The sequence below is a fragment of the Gorilla gorilla genome, chromosome 5, assembly GCF_029281585.2.
Source record: "Gorilla gorilla gorilla isolate KB3781 chromosome 5, NHGRI_mGorGor1-v2.1_pri, whole genome shotgun sequence".
NCBI classification, from domain to species: Eukaryota; Metazoa; Chordata; class Mammalia; order Primates; family Hominidae; genus Gorilla; species Gorilla gorilla.
In genome coordinates this window covers 58,182,505-58,208,531 of record NC_073229.2, presented here as the reverse complement: position 1 = coordinate 58,208,531, position 26,027 = coordinate 58,182,505, and the positions used below count along the sequence as shown (strand labels likewise).

Sequence of the window (26,027 nt, the reverse complement as noted above, 5' to 3'; positions counted from 1 at the left end):
GGTGATTCTGGGATAGCATGGACAGAGAGATGCCTAAGACAGGAAAGGGGTGAATATTCTGCTTTTCAGGGAATAAACTCTGTAATGCTTAGCATGCTAGGCTGGACATGGAGTCCCTATACAATTCTGGAAAGACTTTCTCAGTAGGTAGGTGTGAGCCCTTGGAAAAGAACGCTAACCTAACATGGGTTCAGTAAGGGCAAATCCTGCCAAGTCATTGAACCATGTCTTCAGGAGATGCTGTGGACCAGTAGTTCTCAACCTTTTTATCTGCCTCCTTGTTATTCATGAGGGCAGGTGCTTCGCAGGGACATGCCCCCTTGCATAGTGACTCTCGGCTGGACTAGCATCTCTGGAGTGACAGGTCCAGTTGGAAAAAGTCCTAGGAGTTTCTGCTGGCTGTGAGTCACTACCATAAACAGAGCATGTCACAGTCGTACAGGACATTTGGCGAACTCTCATGCTGTCTTGGGACAAAAGGGAGAAATGTAAACTGATGGAGTGAACTTGTAACTGGTCAAATAACCAGATTGATTAATAAATTGATGTGAATATGCCAGAAAGCCTTTGGCTTCTGCCTCAACATCTGTTCCATTTCTGTACTGCCAGTGTATTTTCTAACTAAGATTGATAACTACACAGAAAATAGGCTTGGCCAATTGTCATGTCGACAAAACTATCAATCAATCAATCATCTATCTTCACTTTGGTTCAAGGAATCAATTGCAATTGCACAAGTTCAAGGTAAGGAAAATCTGGCTCATCTGAAATTCTGTGTGCCTAGGTTCAGAGTTGTAGTTGATCTTGAGGATGTTATGGCCACAATGTGATGGAGCTGGTGAGAGACCCCTGTCATTTTTAGTTGCACTAATGGAAGTATAGTGGTCAGATCGTGAGAGGTTATGGTTCTGCTGAGTCATTCTAGCTGGTCAGAGCAGAGCTTTAATATGTTTAATCCGGGATGGCACAGTCTTGGGAGTCATGTTTACAAGCTGCAGTGTATCCAGAGGAGGGCTGATGAGAATGAGGTTCTGGAAGCTCATGTGAAATGGGAGACATCTACCTTGGAGATGAGAGGACTTAGAAAAGAAGTCATGGCTCCTTTAACTTATTCGAAGTATTTGTGGGTGGAAAAGAGGAAAAGACATACACACACACATATAGACACATGCGTGCATGGAAGTAGGCATTGGCCCGTTACAAAAACAAAATTCCAACAGCAACAGCCTTACACATGTCTCTCATTGCTCTCCATCTGGCTCCGAAATGATTTGGCTTTGTATCTATCTTCCTCTCGCTAGCATGTGATATTCATGCGTGCTCATCTCCATGTCCTCAGCCCTTGGTAAGTCCTGGTCCAAAATAGCTATAGAGTCAACATTTGGTGAACTGGACAGACTGGAAATAAAGATCAAAGCTGCCCAACAGCAGATTAAAGTAAAAGCTGCCACAAAGTAGTGAGCTGCCCATACCGAAAAGGTTCAGTAGAACCTGGCTGACTCCATTCCAGGGATACGAAGCAGGCAGCCTGACTTTCAGGCAGGAGTGAAAACATTTAACTTAAATTATCCCAGCTCTCATCATGTGTGGATCTACTTGAGACTTTCAAAATCCCATGATCAACATAATATGGCTTCCACTGTTGCTAAATTCACCTACTTTTACTAGTTGGGGGCACTGTGTCAGCTTGCCTCCTGGAGTTAAGGTGCATTTAAGCTCCAGGGCCTGGGGTCAGAGACAAAAATCTTGGCAGAGGCCCAGAGAACCCAACCAGACTTGGACATAGGCCATTGACAGGTCACCAGTGACCCACCTCGAGGTTTCACAGAAACCCCAAAGAGCTAAGAGCAATGTCTGAAAACATCAGCGTCTAGTCTACATACCAGGAAGGAGGAGCAGAGGCACGGATCACCCCAAATCATGGATAACTCAGACCAGATTTGAATTAGGCTATATAAAACAGTGCCTTGCGCTTTTTTCAGCTAATAAGCTCCGTCATTATTTAATGGTCCCGGCTGCACTCCCAAGCTGCTTGCCCTTCCTGAGTACGCACAGCTGAGCCCTGCAGGCAGGCGCTGTGACACACTGGAGACAGACAGTCCACCAGCAGGGCCTGGCCTGTTTCCTGTGTGACTAGGGAGGGCTGACTATCATGTCCCTCAATGCCAGGGCCCAGCCTGTCAGGAAGGGGCTGGCACTAATGGTGACAGCAACAAAGGGGAGAGAAGTCAATGAGGGGTAGGGGAAGTTTGGGAGAGGGAAGTCAGAAAGGCAGCCTCCTCTGCCACCCTGGAGGGAGCAACAGCTCACCCCAGCTTGGCTTCATCCCTGGGGTGACATGGAAAGTTAAATGCCCTGCATGTCATTATCAGCCCAAGTGACATTCACAAACACTTGTCTCTAAGAGTTGTCAAGAACATCTGTCACCAGGCGTGATGTTGGAATGATCCCCAGGAGAGCCAGGGGAAGAGCAGGCATGCTCCTAAGGCTGTCAGCCGGGATGCAGCCATGCCTTGTGTTGCTTGTTATGCTGCCCCCATCCTTGTGTAGAAAAGTGAGGGGCTATAAGGAGAGAGACCCTGAAGATGGAGAGATGACAGCCACCCCAGCCCCCGTCGCACCCTATCTGCAGGCTCCCTTTCCCATGCCATGTTCTTCCGTGATTGTTAGACACATGTCCTGTCCTGGGAGACTGGACCACCCTACTGAGTTTTGCAGGGCTGGGGCAGGGGGCTGCATCTTTTACTGCTGCTCTGTCTCCTATCTGGGGAAAGGACAAGAGGGCAGATTCAGCAAGTTTTCACCCCATCAGGACCTTACCACTCCACACCTCAGTGGGGCTGTGCCCTACCCCATGAAAAGACAGCCATCTCTACTGTGGGGTGGAGAAAAATTTGCTAATGAAATCGACATCTCAGGATTTGGGGCCATGGGGAGAAGCTAGTGGGAACTGGTGTTCTTAAAGGGAGAAGCTGTTAGGGACAGGTGTTCTCTAAAGGGAGTGGGGCATACCAGGAACAGGACCTGCGAGAGAAGATTCCTTGACTCGGCTGTTTCCCAAGAGGGTCTGGATTCTCCTGGAAGGGTGGGTTGAGTCCCCACAGGCAGAGGAAGAGAATGGTATAGAGGAGGAAATAGGGGTGGACAGGGAGGAAAGGCAACTCCTTGGTCAGAGCCCAGATCAAAATGAACCTGCCTTGGATTTTATATTTTCTAATTTTTTTTTCACGCTGTTGAAACATGACATCTACAAGAGGGGATGCAGAAGACAATAACGTTAAACCCATTTTATAGATAGTAAAACTAGTCTCAAACAGATTGCATAGATTTTACAAAGTTATCCAAAGCAAAGACTAAGAAATGTAGTCTTCTACATCCAGCCCTTTCCACTGTGCTATGTGCCTGCTGTGGGGCACAGCTCGCTAAGGCCCCAAAGACTTTTTATTAAGGCTGGAGACTTGAGGTGGGGACACCAGCTGTAATTTCTCTTTCTGGGGAAGTATGGAGTAACCTTCTGGAAGTCCACAGGGATTTTCTCTGTCAGCTTTAGTCGAGACTCAGTCTCATACTTCTAAGTTCCAGCAATGTTGGGGAAACAGGGGTGCCAGTGAGAAGCTTGGTTCCACTCCACCACCTGGGATCATCCAGGTAATCAATGGGCAAGATGAGGATTTCTGGTTTACATGTCACCAGGTAAGCCACTGTGAAGTGACAAAGTTGCTAGAGGCATCACAGAAAAAGATGACTCTGGAGTCAAAAGTCCAGGGTGGTGATTAGGATGAATAGAAAACTCAACTAGTGTGACTTAAACTCATAAGGGTTTATAATATCTCATGTAAAAGAAGACCAGTGGAAGGGAATTTAGGACTGGTTTTCTGGGTAGCATGGTCATCAGGAGCCCAGCTCCTTCTGTCTTTCTGTCCTACCATCCTCAGCACACAGTTTCTGTACTTAAGGTCACTTAAAAGCACAAAATTGTTGCTGGAGCACCAGTGATCCCATCTCCCTTTTATGCAATAGGAAAGATGGAAACAAGAAGGGCAAGAAAGCAAAGTGGGGAGTTTCTCAGAATCCCCATCCAATAACTTCTCCTTGCATTTCACTGGGCACACATTTCTGCAAAGGAAGCTAGGAAATGTAGGGTTATTTTTTCCAAGTTAGGCACAATGCACCCTCAGCGATGCAGAGAAGATAGGAAGGCAGGTAGCACATCCACACAACTCCATCATTTACTAGTCCCGGGACAATGGGAAAATCACTTTACTGCTCTCCATTTTTATTTTCTCATATGTAAAATGAGAACAGAGATTCCTTTCTGCATATTTCATAGGATTGTGGTGAGGACTGAAAGAGCTCATGTATTTGAAAGAGCGTTCTTCATAGTTAACAGTGGCATACTGTTTAGCTGAGAGTACTTATGATTACTAGGAGCCTGCCCACTTTTTCTTCTTGGTCCTCTCTTTTAGTCCCTGTTCCCCAGCCTGCCTCTTGTGTCTCCATTTTTCAAAACCAACAGAGCTGTAAACTTGGAAAGTGATCTGATGAGGTTTTAAGGGATCAAGGTATAAGGTATAACCCCTTTCAGAAATATTTTCACTTCAACTGGGAGCTCTGAAAGACCCAAAGGAGTGAATCCCTGATGGTGGAGTTTGAAAACCCACAGGAGGTTTGTGCATAGGAGAGATGTTTTTCAGGGCACCTTCTAAGAGCATCTCAAATCATATTACTATCCCCACATCCTGCCTCTCTCGCTGTCCTCAAGAAGGTGACACCACTGGGATTCAAAAAGCTTCAGAGCATCTGTTCAGAGGTGACTAATTTCTCCACATGTTATTCCCTTCTCAATCTCCAAAAACTGTGGCTGGAGAGAGCTCCAAAGATAAAAAGTAATTAGCAAGAGTAAAGAGATTACATTATCCAGTCTCCCTCTTTTCTGAAATGAAGCTTTTTCCCCCTCCAATAAGAGATAACAAGAGAACCAGTCCAATTAATTGTACATACGTTTGATTAGTTTGGAGATGGGAGTGAGGATATCATTTATTCTATACCAGGAAAACACCAAAAAGGGCTTCCAGAGGGACAGGGTTAGGTCTGGAGGAGTGCCTGGGACTTGGGGACAATGCTGTAGTGGTGGCCATCAAAACAACACCAAACACTTATCTCACAACTGAACTTTCCCAGGCATATGCGTATTCACAGAACCCAGCTCCATTCAACCTCATTAACAGCCCAGGTCAGACCAGGAGTGGGGAAGATGTGGAACTCAGGCATTCTGACCCCGAGTCCAGGGCTTCCTACCACCCATGTTTCCCAACCCTGACTGTGTTTTGGAACCCCTTGAGTAGTGGCATCCCCCCACCAAAAAAGGGATTCTGAGTCAGCTTGGGTTGGTGCCTGGATATTCTCGTTTTTAAGGCTCTCCCAGTGATTTTGACATGCATTCAGCATCATGCCCAGTGAAATCAGGGGTTTGGACAGCACTGGTAGACAGAGTTTCTGTAAATCCACAGCTAGGGGATTGGTCTCCAAACTGCTAGTGAGGGAAGAAGCCAGAAGGCCTGGGTTCAATCCCAGCTCTACCATGCACTACTCATCTCTTTGAGATTTGCTTCATCTAACATTGGAAGAAAAAATCTTTTCTCTATGGGGTTATCTCCAAAGAGATAACATATGTGGAAACACTTTGGAAACAAAACACCATGTGCATTTCAGCTCACTGGAGCCATTTTTTTTACCCCTCAGCTGAGTCTGAGTGATTACTATAAGAAAGATGGAATCAGGGGCTCCAGACATGGGCTCTTGAGATCTCCCTTCTCTTTACTTGTCTGAACCTCAGGCTCCTCACCTGCTAAATGGGGATAATGATAACTCACCAGGTTGTTGTAACATTGGAAAGAGATGACAAAGCATGAAAGAAGAACATCTTCATAAAGTGTGAAGTGCTTCTAGTAGCAGAAATCTGACTTTTCCAAATTTGGGGGTTATTTCCATCATTCTGAAAACCAAAAAGAAAATTCTAAGGCCCACCAACCAATTGAATGAACCCCTCCATTCAGTCAAGAGCATTCCAAAGTTAACCTGAAAAAACTTGGCCATGATAGGAATGAGGAGCCACATGTGCCTCATTATACCCTCCTCTCGTTTGGAATTACTGACAGAACAGACTCTTTAAGTCTGATAAGAAATATTTACAATCTATTTTCTCTGAATCCTGCTACCTGGAGGCTTCATCTGCATGATAAAACCCTGGTCTCCACAAGTCTTTATTGTTACCCAGACACTCCTTTCTATTGATAATAACTCAGCCAATTGCCAATCAGAACATCTTTAAATCTACCTATTACCTCAAAGCGACCCACCTCTTGCCTTTCCAGTTTGAACTGATGTACATCTTACATGTATTGATTGATGTATTAGGTCTCCCTCAAATGTATAAAAGCAAGCTGCACCCAGACTACCTTGGGCACGTGTCTCCAGGACCTCCTGAGGCTGCGTCATGGGCATGTCCTTAACCCTGGCAAAATAAACTTTCTAAATGGATTGAGACCTGTCAGATACTTTTGTGAGTTCACAATTCTGTCAAAGCATTCCAGAAGGAATGTCAGAGCTGGTATGGGAGCTCCATGGAGTCAGGGACTGAAGCAGGTCAATTGCATTATTCTTAATGTGTGGCTCACTGCTCTTGCTCTTGCTCACATTCTCTACCTGGGGACTTTCTCTGGTGTGGCCTATCCACAGAGGAGTTGCCAACCGTGGGATCAGCCCTCAGCCTTTAACAGAGTTTGGAGGATTAATACCCCAGCTTCCTCAGCCTTGGAGAAAGGCAGATACATGGTCTATGCTCGCTCCCAGGGGCTCCCATTAGGGGTGGGCCTCATTGCCCACAGTGGTAACTTGCTTAGCAAAATGCCCTGTGTTGACTTCCTTCCACACTTTCTTACCACAGCTTCCTGAGCCCACCTCCCAAATAAACTACTCGTACTCAAATCCTTGTCTCAGGGTCTGCATCTGGGAAACCCAAACTAAGACAGGCACCAACCACTTTAAAGAATCCCACCCACTGACTTTTGCTGCTAGCTTATTGTATTTCCTCCAGTGCACATTGGAGGTTGAGAAAGGTGATTGTCTGTTCACGCATGTTGCTCCCCATTAGATAAAATAACGTTCTGCCGGGAAGTTAGAAGTGGGGAATGGATGTTGGGGAGGCGTATGATGGCCACAGAGCTGCATGGGCGAAAGCATCGCTGCTGTGAGCATTTCTTGGCACCTGCCCACACAGTCCCAGCAACCAGTAGCCAGTTTGTGGCTGAGGCCAGCCTTGGGGGGAAGCTGATGGGGCTGCTTTCCTGCCTGTCTGTGAGTGTTCTTTTCTCATCTCTGGAGACACAGAGCAAAGCAAAGAGGGAAGCTTACTTCTTGCCAATTAGGCCTATGGTCTGGCATGAATGTGTGTGATGGGAGTGGGCACCCTGTGGGTGACAGAAGGGATCACAATAAGAAGTCAAATTAATGTCCACCATCTTCAGGGTCTCAGAGGTGGGGCAGGAAGAATGGCACAAAACCACAGGATGTGATGGGCCACCCCGGGGTGAATGCAGGGCCATGCAGCCAAGCACTGTGGATGAAAGAGCTCGTTAACTCTTTACAAAAGAGAGCTATTTCCAGCAGGGGTGGGCTCCAAAGGTGGGCTCCGCTGTGCTCTGCGGCTGTGGGGCTGATGCTGTGGTTAAGAGTGCTAATCCAGATACGCGAATGAACTCCGATTGCATTGTAAAGGAGGTGAGCGGCAGGAAATGAAGCGTGGAAGAGATCTGTTAAACACCAAACCTCTGCACTAGGTCATTAGTCAGTGATGGTACTAAGTAAAGGAGCTTCTCAGTTTAGCAATTAGCCCCTCAAAAGGTTAAAACGTAAATGAATTGCTTGGTGAAATTAGTCCACTTGGGCTTTTCCATGAGCTAACTGCCTGGCTTGAGAGGAACATATTCTGGGGGGCTATGAGAGCAGGTAGAGTGGAGGGTAAGCTGTGTCCTGGGGTTAAGGTGGGATTTGGAAGGAAGGAGGCTGTGCGGGGTTGGGGTGAGGGGGTGGTAGCTGTTTTGGGTGAAACCAATGAAGACAGAGACAGAGGCAGGAATGATCAGGCCCAGTCAAAGGACTGTGAGGGCCCCTGGTGTATTCATCAGCTGCTGCCACAACCATGTTGCATAACAAAGAACCTCAAACTCTAGGTGGCTTACATCCAAGAATATTGAATTTCCTTAGTCATAGCTCCGCAGGTTGGCTGGAGTTGAACTGGTCTGGCCTGGGCTGGGCTGGGCAGGACTGCACTTGGCTTCAGGCTCCAGTTCTGATGTCAATCTTCTCTGTGTATCTCATCCTGGAGCCCCAGGAGAGGGGTAGTGGTTCTCCAGGTATGTTCTTCTCATGGTGATAGCAGAAATGCAGGAAGGCAAGCCCACCTGCAGAAATGAACGTCAAGCTTCTGTTGGTGTCACACCTGCAAAATCCTGCTGGCCACAGCAAGTTACATGGCCAAGCCCAAAGGCAAGGTGCAGGGAATGAACTGTGCTCAGCATCAAGCCATGAAAGCTGTGGAGGTGCTGCTGTATCACAGGCTGGTAAAGAAATAGGACCAATAATTTGCGACACTTGACTTTCCTGGCAGAAAGCCCCCCTAGAGGGCAGTGGTTCTCAAACCTGAGCAAGCATGAGAATCACCTGGCAGGCTTGTGAACACACAAGAGCAAGACCCTGCCCCTTGAGTTTGTAATTCAGTAGGTACCGAGTGGAGCCTGAGAATTTGCACTTCTAATACATTCTCTCCGGGATGCTGATGCTGCTGGTCTTGGGACTTTACTTTGAGAATCACTGGTCTAGGAAAAGGATAGGAATGCAGAGGTTGGAAGAGGGCAGAGTATGGGTAACCTTGAATGTCACACAAAGTAGCTATGTTTCTGAGCCCTTACTGCACTCCAGGTACTGTTCTAAAGCTGTTCTGCATGTTTTCTTATTTGGACTCATGCTAACCCTATGAGGTGTGATCCATGATTGCCACTTGACAGATGAGGACTCTGAGCCATAGGGAGGTGGTGTGACTTGCAAGGTCTCACAGCTTGGAGGCAGTGGAGCTTGAGCTTGGAACCAGTGCTGTCCTGACTTTGGGCTTCCTCCTGTTGCTGATGAGAAGCCAAGGTCTAGTTCTGAGGGGAAGAATGACCTGGGGTGAGGAAAACTCTGTATTTGGAACCAGATATTCATTTATTCAGTCAATAAATATTTATTGTCTGGTCAAGACCTCAGGATTGGGAAAAGACAGGCACAGCTCTTGCCTAGGAAAGTGATAGGAAGGCAGAGGTTGGAAGAGGGAAAAGTATGGGTAGCCTTGAATATCAAGGAGCTTACATTCTTACTGGGGGGAGAGATGAAAAGTTCAAAAATGTACACGAGGAAGAAAAATAAGCAGTGTAACGAGACCGAGACCAGAGAGCTACAGTTTTATATGGGTGGTTAGGAATCGCCTCTGTAAGGAGTGATGTTGGAGTGGAGACCTGAATGGAGTGAAAGAGTCAGGCAGGTGAAACAGCACATACAGAGGCCCTGGGGAGGGATGCATTCATCCTGTTGGAGAAGTGGCAAGGACTCCAGTGCCTCTGGAGGAAGAGTGGCAGTGAATGAGTGAGAGGACTGGACAGGGCTGGATTACATAGGCCCTTGCTGGCCGTGATGAGGCCTCAGATTTTATCCTGAATGAGACGGAAACCTCTGGGGCTGGGGCTGGGGAGATTTGAAAGTAGGAGACTGGCATGATGTGATTAAGAAAGAAGATTCTGCTGCTGGCTGGAGAATATACCGCAGCAGGCAGGGATAGCATCAGGGAGACCAGTTACGGGATGGTTGCAGAGTTTTAGCTGTATCTTGAGACCCTGTTGCTCCTGAATGTTCACATCCATAAAATGGGAGAAGGACCCCTTCTTTCTCTCCCACTTGGGGCGGGAGGAGATTAGGGTGTGGGCCTGTGAGTGAGCAGGAAGTACTTAGGTAGGGAACAAAGCAGCATGTTGTCATGATTTTTCTGGCAGAATCCTTGGGCGTATGTCTGCCCAGCCTGGGAACCTCACTGAGGCCCAACTCATAGCCGTGAGGGGAGAGGAGTTTTGGATCTCCCCCTGCAGAGCAGAGCATCCCACGCCATCACTGACCCAGCTCCTCTGTCAGCATCCCCCACCTCCTCTACCCCACAACCTTGTACTCTGACAGGGAGTAATTATTTATATTCTTGCTTAATTAGCTCATTAGGTGTGTGCTGCGGCATTTCTGACAATAAATCACCTACTCTAGTAGCTCATAAGTGCATTTTTGGCTGGTGCCTGGCCCTGGCAATGAAGGTGGCAGTTGTCGTATCTGAATGTGGCCCTTGGTCAGGGGCTCAGTGACCTGTGCTCTGACTCCCAAGGTGTGCGTGGACAGGTCGGGAGGCTGCTGAGGCACTGAGCATGGAGACAGGATCTTGGAAACTGAGATGGTGGCAGCAGCGGCAGCCGGCACTGAACACCAGAAAGATATTTTTACCACCCGTCAAAATGCCACCGCGTGTGAGCCAGTGCCAAGGGCTGCTTCCCAAGGCTGCTTTGCTCTCCTCCCTCAAGCTTTGATTGTTGCTAGGAAAAAGGTCTGAGTGGAACAGGGAGGCTTTGAAGATTCCTGGGTTGGCTTGGCTGGTGCTCAGCAGTCTCTTCCCTCAGGGGCAGGGGGCTGGAAGGAAGCTTCTGTCCTGCAGCAAAAGGGAATGGGTGGAGAGCTGCTTCTCCCAGGCCAGGAAAGCAGGAGTGCCCGGGTTTAGACCCAAGCCCTATTCTTCCCCACCCTGACTAGAACAGGCCTAAGAACAGAACCCTGTTTAAAAATGCTTCCTTCACAGTTCAGAGGGCCGGGAATTCCACCATTAAAGATGGGTTTCTTTGCACGTTTAATGGGCAGAAACCTGGGAGATGGCAAAGTGGGTTTTTTCCTGGGACTGGCAAACAGTGGATGCTGACCCGAGGGAGGGCACAGTGGACGCTCTAGCAGGAGAAGGAGGAAGGGGGTCAGGAGGGGTCACGAGGTGACCTCAAAGCTCAGTTCTCCTGTGTGGACTTATTGCCAAGGGCTTGGGAGAGTCAGGGAGAGAAAAGACAGAGCCAAAGTCCCTGGGACCAGTCCAGTTGCTTATTTATTGCAACTCTCTTGGACTTGGTTCTTCTGTCTTTAAAATGGGGCTCATGCTTGCTACTCTCAAACCAAAAAAAGTCCAGTGTAAGAAAAGGTCAGTTCAAGCTCATCCAGGCCAACGCTCTCCTTTCTGTGAATCCTTGTGGTGCCCACCACTCCTCCCACCCTCCACCCCTCCTCCCACCCTCCACCCTTCATTCCCGCCACCCCCTTGGGATGTTGGCTGATCTCATGCAGGAATAAACTGCCAGAAACAAGAAAGCCCCCACCACTGTTGGGTGCCACTGGCTAAAATGTTACACCTCATTGGCCGGGCATGGTGGCTCATGCCTGTAATCCCAGCACTTTGGGAGGCTGAGGCGGGAAGATCACTTGAAGTCAGGAGTTTGAGACCAGCCTGGCCAACATGGTGAAATCCTATCTCTACTAAACATACAAAAATTAGCAGGGCGTGCTGGCACATGCCTGTAATCCCAGCTACTGGGGAGGCTGAGGCAGGAAAATTGCTTGAACCCGGGAGGCAGAGGTTGCAGTGAGCCAAGATTGCGCCATTGCACTCCAGCCTGGGCAAAGAAGTGAGACTCCATCTCAAAACAAGCAAACAAAAGTGACACCTCATTGGAGGCCCTCAAATCTATCTCCCTCTACCTCCAACCTTCAGATTCTGCCTTCATCCTTATTAGGCATAAAACTAATTCTTTTTCTGTAATATGTTCAGTTAATTTTTGAACATAATTCTCAGTTTCACCCAGTGCTATTTGTTCATATTCAACATCCTACCTCCCTGCCTTCCTCCATCCTTGCCTTTACCTTTAGTCATTCGAGAAGTGTTTAAGTTTACAACTCAAGTCTGGGCCACACATGGGAAGGGCAGCTACAAACAAGGCATTTCTGCCCTCCTGCAACTCGCATCTCCCAGGCAGACAAACGTTAAACAACTATTCTGGGAGGTGTTCACCGATTCAGTAGCTACAGCTGTGATAAATGCTGTGCAAATATATGCTAGAGCAGGTCCTGGGGAACTGACCTAGCCTGGGGAAGCCAGGGAAGGCTTCCTGGAAGAGGTGATCCAGAAGGTCAAGTAGGAATTCAGGCCGGGTGCAGTGGCTTATGCCTGTAATCCCAGCATTTTGGGAGGTCGAGGTGGGTGGATCACCTGAGGTCAGGAGTTCAAGACCAGCCTGGCCAACATGGTGAAACCTCGTCTCTACCAAAAATACAAAAATTAGCTGGGCATGGTGGCACGTGCCTGTAATTCCAGCTACTTGGGGGGCTGAGGCAGGAGAGTCACATGAACCCAGGAGGTGGAGGTTGCAGTGAGCTGAGATTGCACCATTGCACTCCAGCCTAGGTGACAAAGCAAGACTCTGTCTCAAAACAAAACAAAGCAAAACAAAACAAAACAAAACAAAAAGTAAAAGTGGGAGCTCAATCAGTGAAGAGGCACAGGAGGCATTGCGGGGAAAGACTGGCATGTTTTTCTGTCTCTGGAGCAGAAAGTTGTCTGGGGTGGGTCTCTGGTCCCTTGCCTCAGATGTGTGCAGGGTTTGTGATGTCTCTTTGCAGATGTGGGGTCCGGCAGTGGGCAGTACACTGAATGTGGCCTGTGCGGACCAAAGTGGGCTGAAGAAGCTCCTCTGAAGCTGAGGGTGCCCCACATTTGAAGGCAGCCTCAGCTCTCCCTAGTCTCCTGCGGTGCCAACTCCCACACAGAGTACCTCAACAAAGCCACTCCCCTCACATTGTCCGGAACCATCTTGCTGCCTCCTCTCTAGGCTGTTCCCAAAAGAGAGTGGCCCAGGGCCGTGTTCAGCTTTGTGGTCATGTGGGGTTTATAACTGAAGTCATCCTCTGGGTGTCACAGTGACCCCGCCTGGGGGGGGGCCAAGCTTCTCACTCAAGCCTTTTTATTGATTTCCAATCTTCAATAAAACATTAACAAATTTTGCGTGTCCGATTTTATATGTTTTTATGTTTCAAGTCATTGCATTTCTTTGACTGGAAATAAATGGGTTATAAATCACAAAGCCAATGGATGGAATTAGGTCAAAAGTGCTAAGTAAATGCAGGTGGTTTCTCCTCCAATAAAGATAAGGATAATAAGAGCCAACCTTTCTGAGAAATTATTCCATGCCACGTACTGTTCTACATGGTTTGTGTTTATTAGCTCATTTAATTATTTCAACATCCTGACAAAAAAGGTGCTGGTATTACCTTGATTTTACGGCGGGGAGGAGGGGGGAACTCAGGCATGGCCTGGTGAAGAAGCCTGCCCGAGGTGTCCCAGCTGGAATTTGAAGCCAAGCAGACTGGCTTCAGGGTCTGCAGCATCTTGAGGCCTCAATAGTGCGCAGCTAGCTTCTGAGTGCCCACAGTGTGGGCCCCACTGCACCAGGCACCTTCATAGCCCCCTGGGAGGCAGGGTTACGATTCTTTCCTAGGTTAGGAATTGCAGGGAGAAGAGAGGGTATGTAAGCTGCCCGAGGCCTCCCAGCTAGGAGCTGGCAGGGCCAGATTCAAACCCAGGCCTGTTGTGCTCCAAAGAGCTCCTGCCTGTTCCTCTTCCTCCCAGGACATGAGTTAGGATTGAGGGGGTGAGACGAGAGTCTTGGAGTCATAGGTAATGTCTTCAAAATAGAGTCCAGTGAGCCCATTTCCTTCAACCCTGTCCCCTTCCCGGTCGCCCAATCTACTAACAACCCCGGAACCATCAGCCTACTGGCACTCAGAACCACCATGAGGGGGAGACTGAACCAGACCAACCCATCCCACCCACCTGCACATAAGGAGGAACAAGAGGAAACAGGTGGGTGCTTCAGGAGGGGAGGGCTCTCAGCTAGACAAGTGGGAGAACTTCCGTCAGTGCTGGTGATGTCTGACAAAGCCACGGCTGCTTTGAAGGCAGAGGGGAGCCTCGGCTGCTTCAAGTGCCTGGGGGATTCCATCTGAGGCAGGCAGGCTGATGCATGCCTTCCACCCCTTCTCCATGCTGGGAAGATGATGGCCATGTCCTGGAGTGTTCTAATTTATAACTTGCCACTTGAACCATGGCTGCTCTGCCTCCCACTGCTGCCTCTTCCCAGACTGAAAAGGAAACCGGGTCGTGGTTCAGCCCTAGAGACAGCACAGGCCTGGGGAAGAGCGAGATTTATGGCTCAGTGTCTGCCCTACATGAGCCATCATCCCCCCAGAGCTACTGCAGCCACTGCCTCCCTGGCCCACCCAGGCCCAGGCCCAGTGCTGAGTGGCAGGCAGGCGTGTATAGCTGGAGGACGACACTGTGAATCTCGGACAGTCACGGGATTCCCTGGCGTGGGGACATACAGCAGAGGGAACAACAGATAGATCACAGCTGGGCTGTTGACCCTGAGTCTTAAGCAAAGTGGAGAATAAGAGGTCATATTTATCTCATCAGAGCTGCGGGAGCCATGAAATATCAGAGTATGAATAAAGGCAGCGGTAAATCACTCACCACTCTTGCAAATGTGGCTGATCTGTCTTCCAGTCCCATCACCCACTGGGTGGCATGGGGTCAGTGTGCACAGAGATGGAGAAAAAGAAGAGATAAGGCTCCAGAGACCCCAACCGGTGCTCTCTGGAACACGGCAGTGCTGGGAATCATTGACCTTCTTAGATTCCTAGGATGTAAGATCTCCCTCACCTCAAAAGGTCACCTGCTCAATGAGGTGATGCCTGACCACCCACTTAAAGCTGAGCTGTCCCACTCTAACCTCAACAATTTCTTTTTCTCTCTTACCTACTTGTTCTTTTTTCCTTAGCACAGCCCACTTTCTAACATACTAAATCAGTTACCAATTGTGTTTACTGTTTGCTCTGTCCCCACAGAGAATGTTAACTCCACAAGGCAGGGACTTGTATCAGTGGGGGTCACTGCCATCCCCACAGACACCTAGAGCAGTGCCTGTCACATAAGTGCCACAAACATTTCTTGGATGAGTGGATGAGTCTGGAAATTACCTAAGAAATGGCTTAATTCGAATGCCTCACGGTGTCAGGGAAAAGCAGAGACCCAGAGAAGGGATAAGACTTGACCCCAGTCTCATAGCCTGTTAGGGGTTGCAAAGCTGGGAGAAGCTCTCAGGCCAGAGCTCCAGATCCTGCATGGTCTGAGCGACTCTCACACCCTCCAGACGATGTACTTGTCAGTCATGCTCTGTTACCTATGGGACCCCGGAGCTCTGCAGCCCCAGGCTAGGCAGGGGTGGGACCTCGCTTGCTTTTTCCCTTGATTTAAAAAACCAAAAATCTTATAAATTTCCTGATAAATAATTCATTAACTCAAAGGGATCCCTCAAAATATGAGTTCCTTGACTGAGGAAGGTCAGAAAATTTTTCTTCCTGAGAATTTGTAAGGTGTGGAGTGGGAGTGGGGCGGGAAGTGTTTATCAGGACCCATCCCTAGGATACCTGCTGCTGTGCCAGATCCTTCCATGGATCACTCATGCAGTCTTCACTTCCAGGCTGCAGTGGGGCATGATAACAAGGGCTCACAGCTAATGAACAGTGTGCCAAGGCTGCTGTCAGTGCTTTTAGATATCCGACCATTGAGCCTGTCCAGCAGCCTTATGACCTGGATGGCTTCTGTCTCCTCCCCACGTTACATGCAGATGAGAGACCTGAGGCAGCTACGCTAGCAAAGAAACGCTCCTGTTCCAGATGTTTAGAACACATCGGTCAACAAAACAGCTGGCAATCCTGGTCCTTATGAGAGGAAAACAGGCAACAGGCACCACAAATGAGTAAATGATATGGGTGCTGGGAGGCAGTGAGTGCCACACAAAAAAGAAACCCCAGGCAAGACATGGCAGGGTGCTGGGGGTGGTGGGTAAGTTGTAATATTAGCTAGCGTGTCCAGGGCAGGCCTCACTGAGAAGGTGGGATTTGAGGAAAGACTTGAAGGGGAGCCGGACTGAGGTCTGTGGGAAGGGCCTTCCAGGCAGAAGGAAGAGCCAGGGCAAAGCCTCCGTGGCTGGAGTGTTTCTGAGGAGCAACGAAGAGGCCAGGGTGGCTGAAGCAGAGAGAGCGCAGGGCAGGGTGGGCGAGATGGAGCAGAGAGGCAGTGGGGCCAGACCCCACAGGGCCGTGTGGCCTTTGTAAGGACGCTGATTCAAGTGTTCACCCCACCTGTGCATATTCACAGGTGCTCACAGCCTCAGGTCAATCCTTTTCCCTGCTCACACTCCCAGGGCTGCTTCCACGCTGGCCAGTGGACGCACAGTCACACTCACATACGTACCTACACGCACACACTGGCCAACGGCCACTCACTCACACAGCCCCCCCACTCCTACCGTGCCCGTTTGGGGTTCACCCTCCACTGCACCTGCATGTACCCCAGCAGAGCAGGGACGACTCCTCATCAGCCTCATTCCCATCTGCCACCCAGAATGGCCTCTCCCCAGCTGGAGCAGGAGAGGGAGGAGAGTGAGCCAATTTCTGGGGCTTCAGACCCATGCACCTCAATAAACAGTGCTGGAGAGACTCCCAGAAAATTACAGATGAGATAAGTCTGTGATTTACTCACACGTGATTTATTTACATGATTACTTCCACACTAAGATGACAGGCCCATATGGCCATCCTCCAGGGACCCTGGTGTGCAATTAATGGCTCTGTTCTGTGTTCATTGTCCCCATAGGCCCTGGCTGCTCCCAGACTTGGGGCAGGACAGAGGAAGGAGGATAATTACACTGCTGCTTTTAGTAATTCACAGGCAAAATCAGGATGGTGTACCTCTAGGCCAGGCCAGCCCCACCTTAAAGCTCCTGGCTAATGAACAAATCCCATAGGAAGGCTCCTCTGCCCATCTGGCAGAGACCCCAACCCCCAAAACTACCTGTGCCCTCAGGCGGCTCATCTTCTGCCACCAGGAGGGGTCCTGCTGCGAGGTGGGTGGAATGGATGGTGTTAGTCTGTAAGAGATGATAGAAAGATAAATAGAAGATAGACAATAATAAAGTACGTAAGCATTCACTATATATATAAATGATTTATTGAGTATATATTGTATGCCAGTGCTTGGCGTACATTACTTCTGATCCTCATATAACTCTGCAAATTGGGTTTGCAAACTGCTTTTACAAATAAGAAGACAAAAGCTACGGAAAGTTAAGTAAGGGAGTAAAGATATAGTCAATAAATTGTGGAGATGGGATTTGAGCCCAGAGCCCAGGTCACTTTGATGCTAACTCCTGTGTGCTTTCGGGGTCAGGGACGTGCTGCTGCCCCTACTTCCACAACCCCAATATCCCATCCCCTTCCTCCTGCCTCCCCCGCGCTCCCACCACCCCTCTTCCAGTGATGTTCTTGTGAAATTCTAGAATGTTAAAAGCACAGAGAAGGGAAGTGAATTGCTCAAGGCTGAACAAGTCATGACAGAGTGGGAGTTAGAGCCTCGTCCTCCAGCCTGGACATGAGGATGGCTGGTGGGTGGGGATGGCTCTGCTCCTCCACCCTCCCTCCTGCTGACTCCAGGGTTGGGAGTGCATCAGGACCTTCCACTTGGCTGGACAGAGTGGGGCTTCCCAGCTGCCCACCTGAGACCTCCTGCTAGAGGTCGTCACTCTCCCCACCCTTAATTAATTCCTTCCTGAGCAGACTGCTTGTTAGAGACAGAGGTATCCAGGGAGAATCAGCAGAAACACAGCCCAGCGAAGTGCTGAGTGGGCTCCTCCTGACTGCTGGGTGGAAAGGGCAACTCTCCGCGGGGTGAGGCAGCAGGCAGGATGATGCAGCAACTCAGCAGCTGGATGCCCAGCTAGTCTCTCACCAGGGGGTCTGCCTCCAGGCATGCAGCTTGGAACAGCCCCCAAGGAAGTGTCAGTAAGTTTCTCAGTCACTCATTCATGCGCGAGTGCTGGCTGTCCCCATTATAAAAAATGGACACCTCACATTTATAAATGCTTCACCACTTACATACTGTGTCCAAGTAGATGTGCATCTTAGGTTTTCCAGACGGTCCTTTGGGGGAGGTGGTAGTGTTCTCATTCCTGTTTGACAGATGAGGAGGCTGAGATTCAGAGAAGCAAAATCTCCTTGTTCAAGATTGCTCAGCTAGCAGATGGTGGGGCCAACATTTGAAACTGATCTTCAAATACCAAATGCAAACATCATCATGGCTTCTTTTTATTGCATAAACATACTCTCAGCAGCATACTCTGTACTGAACAAATATCATAGTACTTAATTTTCACAAAGACACCATATGATTGCTGTTATGAACCCATTTTGCAAGTGAGAAAACTGTGAAGGTGAGGCTCAAACATGGGAAGTGACTCACCAGGCATGGCACAGTCAGTAAACCTTCTTCACTAGAGCACAAATTCACCCTGGGGGTCGATACAGGTTCCTTCTTATGATACAGCTTCTGATCTGACAGAGGGAGATGGTTATAATTGAAGGAAAAGGTGGGGCCCCAATGCCTCTCCATGAAATGACTGAGGGCTTCATTTTGCCCAGATTTGCTTTATTAAGGGTGCAATGGTTTGAATGCTTGTGTCCTCTTCGAGATTCATAGGTTAAAACCTAATCCTGGATGATAGGATGAAGAAGTGGAGCCTGTAAGGGGTGATAAAGTCATGAGGGCTTGTGGCTGCTGGGGGGGCTCTCTGTCTCTCTTGCCCTTCCACTGCTGCCATGTGAGGATACAGAAAGAAGGCTCTTATCAGACCAAATGCTGGCACCTTAATCTTGGGCTTCCAGCCTCCAGTTCTATGAGAAAATTTGTTGTTGTTTTTTAAAAATATAAATTATTGTGTGGTATTCTGTTAAGCAATACAAAGAAACTAAGACAAAGTGTTACTGTTGACTTCACCATTGGCATTGAAACAAAATACAGTGTTTACCATTCCTTCATTTATTGCCAGGCACCCCTAGCATTTAACACACTTTACCTCATTTAGTCCTGACTATGTTCCTACACAGTAGGTACTAGTGTTCTTATTTAACTGAGGCAGAGGGTAAGTAATCTGCCTAGGGTCACGCAGCTAGTCATTGCTGGAGCAGGATTTGAACCCAGGCCCAGCTGCTGTGAACCACCATGCTGGATCTTCAGCAACTTCTTCCCAGGCATTTGATTCCTGCCAACTTCTGCTCTGGAGTTGCTCTACTCTTCACCCACTGGGGCACATGTAGAATAGCATCAGATGGCCAGGGGTTCTTTCTACCCCTCCCCAAATGCTGTCTCCTTACCCAGATCTGACAGGACCACCCAAGCCCACAGACAATAGAACCAAGAAGCCCCTGCCGAGGGTGACTGCCACCCATATGTTCATCAGCCTCCCTGAAGTGACACATCTATTTCCAACAACCTCTCCTCTTCCTGCTCACCTGGTAGAATTGGCTTTGCAATATTTTTTGCCATTTTTTATTGTAAAATATACATAACATTTACCATTTTAGCCACATTTGAGTGGACAGTTCACTGACACTAAATACATCATATTGTTGTGCAGTCACCGTCACCATCCATTTTAGAACTTTTTCATCACCCCAAACTAAAACTCTGTACTCACTAAATAAGAATTCCCCATTCCTCACTGCCCCCAGCACCCAGCAACCACCCTGCTACTTTCTGTCTCTATGAATTTGACTACTCCAGGTCTTTTATATAAGTGGAATCACACAAGATTCACACAAGTTGTAGCATGTACCAGAATTTCATATAAAACGCTTCACAAATTTGCTGTCATCTTTCTGCAGGGGCCATGCTGACCTCTGCATGGTTCCAGTTTTAGTGGAAATGCTGCCAAAGAGAGCATACAATAGCATTTTCAAGGAGGCTGGTGCTGGCTTTGCTCTGGGTGATGCCCCCATGAAATTATGGATCTGCCAACTGGCGTGAATGGTCCGATCAGGTTCATCATTAGGTGGTGTTTACTTGGTGTCTGCTGGCTGTTCTAGCGTGACTTGGGCACAGCTGGTGGGAAATCTTCACTTTGCACACATCTGTGTTTATAACAAGGTATAATTGATCTGACACCTTCTGCATTTTTTCTCCAAGTGATGAGTTGTTGTTGAGCAAGCTCTTCTCAGCTCCTCCAGGAGATAAATGACAAGTAGCATCATTGTAGTCATCGTCATTGTGGTACCAAATGGCCCAGGAAGGGAGCAGACATGTTTATTCCTATTGTACTTGATTTCTCACACTCACCACAGAAGGCTAGTATTACTCTCCCATTTCACATGTGAGGAAACAGAGGTTCAGAGAGAGGAAAGTCACATGGTCAACAGTCACACATCTGGTCGGGGGCAGAACTAGCCTTCAAAGAGAGATTTCTGTCTGAGTCCAAAGCCTACACTCTTTCCTCTAAGATATGCCAACCCAGTCCCTGGGGGCTGGAAGCTAAGGACAATTAAATACAGAGAAGACTTCTATATCTGTGGAGACCTGAATGAGGACACACACACATACACAGAATGAGAGAGAGAGAGAGGCAGGCCTTACATGGGCTCAAGAGCTTGCCTGGGTTGGCTGAGCCTGCAGTGGTGGGGACATTGTTTAAGCAATGTGGCTTAACAGCAGTCCTGGGAAAGCACAGGGCCTCTCCATTGACAGTCTGCTCAGTGTGACCACCAGTGGGATGTGGCTTCTAGAGAATCCAGTGTACTTCCAGGGAGGGGGTGGTGTCCACAAGTGCGATATCTGATTGGGGCAATGTAGGGTCTGACTACTCAGAACCCCCAAAGAGAAGGGCCATAGACAAATTGACATGTGATCAGGTATGATCAGATGGGGCAGCCTGCCAGCAAACTAGAAACTGTGCTATGAGGAAATGGTTGGAAGAAAAGGAAATGTGAATTCTTCAAGGTGGGATGAGAGAGTGGCCTCACAATATGGGAAGCAACAACGTGTTGAAAAGAAAGAAACAGGCTTGTTCTGGGCAGCTGTGGGGTTGCATTGGGCTGGTGGGAGGAAGACGCAGTCTGTCAGATCACGGCCCCCATGAGTCACTCAGAGTTGTCCAGAGCTAGGATGACTGCCTGGCATGTCCTGGAAGTGTGTGAGCAGAGGGTGCTGACAGCCAGATGGGCCTGCTATGGAGGCGCTGATGACCAGGGTGGCTCTCAGGGCCCTTCTCAACCTGGAGTTCCTAGGATCTGTGCATGGTGAGGGCAGAGGAGAACTGGGAAGAGCCAGCAGACACCTTGGTTAGTCAGCAAGAGAAGTGCCTGGATCAGCGGGCAGGCTGGCCCCAGTGGCCTGCACCAAAACAGACTGCCAGACCTCAGACGGCTGGCCTGCAGAGCTGGCTGTGCACCTGATCCATGAGCCAGTATCTAGCCTCAGGCCTGGATTCACTTCTCTGTCCTCAGTCACAAACACTAGCACAAATTAAGCACTCACTAGGGACAAGGCACTGTTCAAATCACAGAGATTCGCTCATTTCATCTTCATAGCAACCCTGCGACGGGGCTGTATCATCTGCCCCCTCTTACAGGGTGGTTACGTGGCTTGCCCAAGGTCACACTGCTGGTCAGTGACAGCACTGGGGCTTGAACCCCGGTGGTGCAGTGTCAGTGCCTGGATTCCCACCTCCTGGCTTTATCCCCTCCATGAAGGAGCCCCATGGAGGAGGGCGAAGCTCCCTCCCTGACGCTGTTGCCTCCACCAAACACTTGGGCTGCGACTTTCCCAAGTCCTTGGCTGGCAGCTGCATCTGCCGTGCCTCCCAAGTCAGGGAGCAAACACAGGGCCTCCCAACGAGTGATCCTCACCTGTCACCAGGTAAGGCCTAACGCTGGGGAGATGAGCACAGAGGCAGCCTCCTGGGGCTCAGCTTTCTTTGGCCTAATTTCCTGTCATCTCTGCCATTGCTCAGCCAGGCCTTTACCAACACTTCCTCCACATGAACTCTGAACAATAGTTTCATAGGGGGTTGGAGGGGGGACCCATTCTGCTGCAAGTATTGAAGCCAAGATGCCTCCCTGCCAGCCCAACCAGGGTCAGGCACTGCCCGAGTCTCCTAGTTTCTAGCCTGCATGAGGTTTGCCAGCCACAAATCCCCGAGGCCTGGATTTCCACCATCAGAGAGGCATTTCCTTGGGGTTACGTGGGTTAAGCATGGCCCACTCCTTTATGTAACAGACCCTCATGTGGGGCTTACTCTGTGCCAGGCACTGACCTAGGTACTTTGTGAATCATGACTCCTTGAATCCTCATAACAACCCTATAAGGCAGAGATTGTGAACGCCACATTTTACAGAAAGGGGATATTTCTAGGAAGCAAACACAGAGAGATTAAGAAACTTGCCCAAGATAAGGTATTACAGCTGGTATGTGCAAAACCAGGATTGGAACCCTATAGTCTGACTCCAGAGCCTGTGTGCATATCCACTGTACCCTGCTGCCTCTTCAGCTTCTCTTGCTAATGGCAGGTATTCCAATGACATCTATCATTGTTATTGGATCTATGAGGGATTTTTCTCAATAGAAATGTGTCAGATGTGTAATGGGTAGCTGGGTAGCTTGAACATGAGAGGCAGAAAAGCAGGAACCAGAATATGGAAACAAAGGACCAGAGGGGGCCCAAAGACACAGGCTGGCTAAGGGCTGGCCCTATTTGAGGACTGTGGGGAAGGCGAGGCAGCTTTGCCAGTGGGGCCAAGCCTTGGGAAGGGGCTGGGGCACAGGCTGAGTATGGGAGGCAGAGAAAACACTCCAGTGGGCAGATAAGCTTGAGCTAGGCCTGAGAGAATCCCAGAGAGGGCACGCTGAACCCAGAGGTCTTAGGAACCATGGAGAACTGGAAGAGTCATAAAGGAGGGATGAAGTTGTCCAGAGCCTCAGAGAGAATGGGGAACTGCTCAGAGGTCTAGATCAAAGCCTCCAAGACAAATTCATCCCTTGTATGAACTCCCCAAAGCTGGACAACATCACCTGGACTGGCCCACCTGTTTGGTGCATGAGGGCTCACATAGAAAATGACAGTGTTAATACCACTTGCTGGGTACATGGATAGGGCTGCATAGCATGTTCTAGAACAGCACCATCCAATAGCACTGCCTGTGTTGACGGAAATGTCACACAGTGGCACTGTCCAATCCAGTAGCCACTAGCCACATGTGACTACTGAGCACTTGAAATCTGGCTGTTATGACTCAGAAACTAAATTTTTAATTCTAATCAATTATTATTAATTTGAAGTTAAATTTGAATGACCACATGCAGCTACTATATTGGGCAGTGCAGTGTAGAATATTCATTTCGTTTGCAAGTTCAACCAATGTTTTCAAGGGCCTGTGCTGTGCCAAGTATCATTCTAGGTGTTGGAAAACTATCAGTGAACAAAACAGGCAAAAAAAACAAAAAACAAAAAACAAAAAAACAACCCAAACAAACTCTGACCTCAGGGAGCTGACATTCTAGTAGACAGAGAGAAAGACAATTAACAGTAATCATAATAAATCAATGATATTGTCTGTTGGGCAATAAAAATGCATTGGGGAAAAATGGAGTGGGGTAACAAGCCTGGGGAAGCCCCCAGTGTTGATAAGGTGATCTGGAGTGGCCTTGCTGAGAACGTGATATTGGAACAGGGACCTGAAAGAGGCAAAGCAGCTAGCATATAAATATCTGGAGGAAGAGCATCCAGGCAGAGGGAACAGCCAGTGCAAAAGTCCTGAAGCAGGATTCCCCTTGGCAGATTTGAGAAGCAATGGGGAGCCCAGATTGTAGAGTAAGAATGGGGAGTAGAAGGAGACAAAACCCAAGAGGTGACGGGCAGATTGCCTGGGGCCTGTGAGCCATGTGAGGACTTTGACTACATGAGGTGGGCTTCACTGGGAGCAGGAGCAGGGTTGAGCAGAGAAAGACAGGATGTGACCTGGGTTTTAACAGGATCCCTCTGACCACTTGCAGAGAAGAGGCTGGGGTATGGGAGCAAGGAAGGACACCCAGACCCAGAGGCCGACTCAACAGGGGCTGATGCCAACCCTGCCTGCTGTCTTGCGGGCTGTGGAAGTGGATGTCTGGGTACACCTGAGGATTGAGGCAATGATTGGGGTGCTTTGTCTCAGAGCCTCAATCATATTGAAAGGAAAGTGGCCCCTTCACTCACTGAGAGTCTAAAGTAATTGCCAGTAAGGCAGGGGTGCCTCAGGGCATTTGTGGAAGCTCCATATTCTCAGGAGCCACAAGGGCAGAAGAACAGGGACAGAGGCCAGCCCCCAACCCCAGGCCTCTGGTCGCTGGCCCCAACTGGAAGATCAGAGTCTTCTGATCCTTGGAGCCCTCACTGAATCACACCAGCTCCATGATCGTCCCACTCTAAAGAGCAGACGTGTGCCTTCCCCCATTATCACTCAGGGCCTGGTGCTTAGGGAAGGCCAGCATTTGGCACTAGTCACCAGTAGGGTGTACAACTTGTACTGGTAATTCTGGTAATTCTAACTACTCAGATCTCTAGGCCAGAAACAGCAAATATGAGACACCGGCTCCAGAGGACTCTGTCCCACTGAGTTTAAACACAGCCTCAGAATCCTTAACATTAGCACCCAGCAGCCAATCTCAGAGTTGGAACACAAGAGAACATACTTGCAAGAACCTGGCTCCTATCTACTACCTTGGTGACTTCATTTCCTACTACTCTCCCTTTCCATCTCTCTGTTCCAGCCTCACCGTCCTCCTCACTGTTTCTACCTCAAGGCCTTTGCACTGGCACCTCCTTCCTGCCTGGAAACTCTGCCCATGGATATCCACGTGGTTCCCTCACTTCCCTCAGAACTCCCAGGAGCATGTGTCCCGAAGTAGAGAGATTGTCCTCCTCATTCACTGGAGTCCCATTTCCGGCCCTAATTAGCTATGTGAGCCCAGGGCAGTTCAGTTAACCGCTGCCTCTAAAACAGGTAGCACAATTATTAGATGTACTTCCCGGGGTTATCATGAACATGAATTGAGGAAATGTGAAAGTGCTGGGTTCAATCTTGGCTGAGCACAATCCTCCTCTCTGTGAGAGCTTAGTCAAGTCACCTAATGTCTTGGAACCTTGATTTTCTCATCCATAATGATAATAAGACTAGTACCTCCCTCACAAGATTTCCCAAGGTTAAATTAACTAATACATGGAAAATATTCAGAACAGTGTTTGACACATAGTAAGTGCTCAATAAATGTTAGCTATCATTGTAAAGTAATGCATGTTATTTTTTTCTTTTTAAATTGCTAGCAAACAGTTGGCCTGACTCCAAGACTTGCCTCCTGCTAAATCCTGATTCTGCTCAATTCAATTCAGTGTAATACAGCATAGGGAAGATCATGCTCCGTGGCCTGGCAGGCCTGGCTCGGCCACTTTCCAGCTGTGTGAGCTTGAGCAGGGTTTCTATCTGCCTGAGCCTTAGTTTCTTCATCTGTGATAAAGGGATAATTATTCCTACCTCATACAGTCAGCATGCAGAATCAAAGAGACTCTGCCTGTCAAGTTCCTAGCACGTAGCAAGTACTCAATAAACTGTATGCAGGATGGAACAACACTCATCTCCTCTACTCCCTTCCAGCTCATGCATGAAAGCAAACAGGTCCCTTTGGGGCTCACAGGAAGAGAGAGAATCTGGGAGTAAGGGCTGCTTGGCTTGGTTTAATGAGGCCATGTCATGTAGTCTGAGATCTCAAGGCTAACTAGAGAGGGTGGCAAGCCAGTGGTTCTGTGAAGAGCCAGTAATGAGGACACAGAGAGCCAGGGGTGGGGTAGGGGAAGCCTGATGTGGCCCTTCCAAATTAGTGCTGAGGCTCAACAGGCAGCCATGGTGCATCACTGATGGAGGGAGGAGAGGACAGAGCACCTAGAAAGGCGTGGTGC

At 48.8% G+C, this 26,027-nt stretch overlaps 1 protein-coding gene and 1 non-coding gene across 2 annotated transcripts in view; one reads left to right on the top strand and one right to left on the bottom strand.

Annotated features, from left to right (window-relative positions):
• The window catches only part of LRFN2 (leucine rich repeat and fibronectin type III domain containing 2), a 199,111-nt gene that overhangs the window by 159,802 nt on the left and 13,282 nt on the right, over nucleotides 1-26,027 (top strand). The gene's annotated exons all lie outside the window — the stretch shown is intronic.
• Nucleotides 19,889-19,991, bottom strand: LOC115935127 (U6 spliceosomal RNA). The gene has a single exon (XR_004070831.1). It is a non-coding gene; the product is annotated as a U6 spliceosomal RNA (small nuclear RNA).